This window comes from Triticum urartu, chromosome 5 (genome assembly GCF_003073215.2).
Source record: "Triticum urartu cultivar G1812 chromosome 5, Tu2.1, whole genome shotgun sequence".
In the NCBI taxonomy this organism is placed as follows: domain Eukaryota; kingdom Viridiplantae; phylum Streptophyta; class Magnoliopsida; order Poales; family Poaceae; genus Triticum; species Triticum urartu.
The window spans coordinates 471,457,217-471,460,518 of NC_053026.1; the positions used below are offsets into that span (position 1 = coordinate 471,457,217).

Below are 3,302 nucleotides of genomic sequence, written 5' to 3' on the forward strand. Positions count from 1 at the left end.
ACAAGTCTGGCATTGTAACGGTCAATTGTACCATCTGACTTTTTCTTTATTCTGAACACCCACTTGCAATCAATTAGGTTTTTACCTGGGAGTGCAGGAACCAAGTGCCAAGTTATATTTCTCTGAAGTGCTTGAAACTCTTCTTCCATGGCCTTTCTCCACTTTGGATCTGTGCATGCTTCGCGAAACGAACTGGGTTCTCCTGTTGAGCAAGTTAGGCCATACTTGACTTTGTAATTTACCGGATTTATTACCCCTGCGCGAAGACGTGTGCGTGGTGGAGAAAGCTGCTGGTTCGCTGCAGAGGACGCGGGCACAGAAGATCCAAGACCCCTCGGCTCAGAGGGGGCAAATCCCGGCGATCCCGAGGGTGCATTGTCGCCCGCAGGATCGGATGTGGATGGCGGAGGCGAGGTACACGCAGCCTCAGAGGCGGGCGAGCCAGCAGGAGCCACACCAGATCCCGCCTCAGCTCGGGCCCACCTGACGTACACCCGCGGCTCTGGAGGAAACCGTGCAGGCGACCGGTCCGCAGGGTGCGGGGGGGCTCGGGGGAGCCGCGTCGCGACGCGATGAATCACCCGAGGCCGCACGCGCGTGGGTTGCTGGGTCCGACCGCGGTCGCGTGGCAGCCGCAGGCTGGCGCAACGCCCCGGGCGCAGAGTCGGGCGCAGATTCGCTGCCCCTGCCCTCCTGGCAAGGTGAGGATCCCGGGAAGGATCGTGCCAGGGTTGGCAGCCCCGATCCCAATGCAGATACGGGAGCAGGGTTGTGTCCGCTCGGGGAACACATGAAATATGGCCTGTTGGAGGAGGCTGCTGGACCATTTTCAACCAGATTTTTTTCTGCTGCATCACCATCATGTCCTATAACAGGAGGCTCAAATGCATGGTCAGAGGGGTTAGTCAAGTGATCATTCAAAATATCATCCCCGTGATTAATTCCAGATAGGTGTGAGGGAAGGAGAAGAATCTCTTTGCGAAGAAGGGCACCGGCATTAGGATGAAGATGAGCGAAAGGGAAGATTGTTTCATCGAAAACAACATCACGGGATATGTAGACACGACCAGTGGAAACATCGAGACACTTGACACCCTTGTGTTGTGCACTATAGCCAAGAAAAACGCATTGTTTGGAACGGAACATAAGTTTGCGAGGATTGTAGGGGCGAAGATTTGGCCAACAGGCACAACCAAAAACACGACGGGAGGAATAGTCTGGCTGGGTGTGAAGTAGTCATTGCATGGGTGTTTCATTATTGATGACACGACCGGGAAGGATGTTAATGAGATGGACAGCAGTGAGGAATGCCTCATCCCAAAACTTGAGGGGCATGGAGGCGCCAGCGAGTAGGGCAAGGCCTACTTCAACAATGTGCCTGTGTTTACGTTCGGCAGAACCATTCTGCTGGTGTGCGTGAGGGCATGAAACGTGATGAGAAATACCAAGTGTTTGGAAAAACGAGTCTAATTTCTCATATTCACCGCCCCAGTCTGACTGGACGGCAAGAATCTTAGTATCAAATTGACATTCAACAAGTGCTTGAAAATTCTTGAAAACTTGAAACACATCTGAGCGTTTTTTAAGAAGGTAAATCCAGGTGAATTTACTATAATCATCAATGAAACTAACGTAATAGGTGTGTCTACCAATAGAGGAGGGGGGCGGGCCCCAGACATCCGAAAAAATAAGCTGCAAGGCTTTGGTAGAAACACTAGTGGACACTGGGTATGGTAATTGATGAGATTTTGCTTGTTGACAAGAATCACAAATAGTTTCAGAACTACGCTCACCGACACATGGGAGCTGATTATTTCTAAGCACTTGTTGAACAATAAAAAAAGATGGATGTCCTAAGCGTGCATGCCACCGTTCCGGGGAGAGTTTGATGACACTGCAAACTTGTTTATTGAATCTTTGGAACTGAGGAATCAGCGGATATAGCCCATGCACACATCTACCTCTGTAGAGAACTTGCTTCGTGACCTGATCCTTGATCAAAAAGAAATAAGGATGAAATTCCAGAAACACATGATTGTCAAGAGCAATGCGATGAACAGAAAGAAGATTTTTCGAGGTTTCTGGAACATGCAAGATATTTCTAAGATGAATATCACGATGCGGGGTTTTGATAATTGAATGACCAACATGATCTATGCTCATACCTTCACCATTTGCATTATGAATCTGATCACCGCCACCATACTTCTCGTGCATCGTCACCTTCTCGAGTTCATGGGTGATGTGGTTGGTGGCGCCGGAGTCAGCATACCAGTTGGTATCGACCCCATAGGAGTTGTCCACAGCGGCTGCAGCAACCTTCTTGCGAGAGTTGTCTTCCGCGTAGCGCCAGTCACAGTCCTTGGCAATATGGTTAGTTTTTTTGCATATCTGACATTTATTTTCATAGCCATCATACCCCTGAAAAACTAGACGCCCTCTGTTGTTGTTGTAGTAGGAGCGCTGCCTGGAGTTGTTGTTGCCGCCGGAGTGCTGGTAGCCGTCGCCACCACCACCACCAGAGTTTTGGTGGTAGCTGCCGCTGCCACCGCTGCTGTTGTTGTAGTGGCCGCGGCCGCCACCACCGTTGTGATAGCCGCCGCTGCCGCCTCCTTGATTCTCGCCATTGCGAGATCCGTTTCCGCCGCCGTTCTTGGGAGAATAGCGACCACCGCCGTCGCGACCCCGAGAGGCCACGTTAGCAGAGGACTTGAAGGTGCCAGCCCCGGTGTCGTGGAACATCTCCACGCGCTGATCAAAGTTGGACACCATCGCGAAGAGATCGTCGACAGAAACTGTGTCAGTTCGGACGTCAAGGGCAGAGATAATGGGCTGATAGTCCATATCAAGCCCGGCAATGATGTGAGAGACGAGCTCATCCTTGCCGATGGGTTTGCCAGCGGCTGCTAACTCATCTGAGAGAGACCGCATGTGGCCAAAGAAGGTCGCGGCAGATTGGGTTCCCTTTTGGGCATTGGAAAGAGCAAGACGACAGTTGTTGATGCGAGACCTAGATTGTGCAGCGAACATGTTTGCGAGGGCAGACCATATGGCATGTGATGTTTCTAGGGAGGCAACCTGAATCAGGACTTCTTTGGAGAGGTTTCGGAGCAGGTAGGCCACTATTTGTTGATCTTGGACTAGCCAAGGATTGTAGGCAGGATTGGCAGCGATCTGATCTTTCCCATCGGTGGTTTTTGTGACTATGGTTTTGGAAGGCTCGAGGGTTGTTTGATCGATATACCCATATAGCCCTGCCCCCATGATCTGGGAGCGAGCTTGGGCTCGCCAAAGAACATAAT

The 3,302-nt window shown here is 51.1% G+C and overlaps 1 pseudogene; it reads right to left on the reverse strand.

Annotated features, from left to right (window-relative positions):
- Positions 1-2,753: 2,753 nt before the first annotated feature.
- On the reverse strand, positions 2,754-2,892 carry LOC125511805 (annotated as a pseudogene).
- Positions 2,893-3,302: the final 410 nt, after the last annotated feature.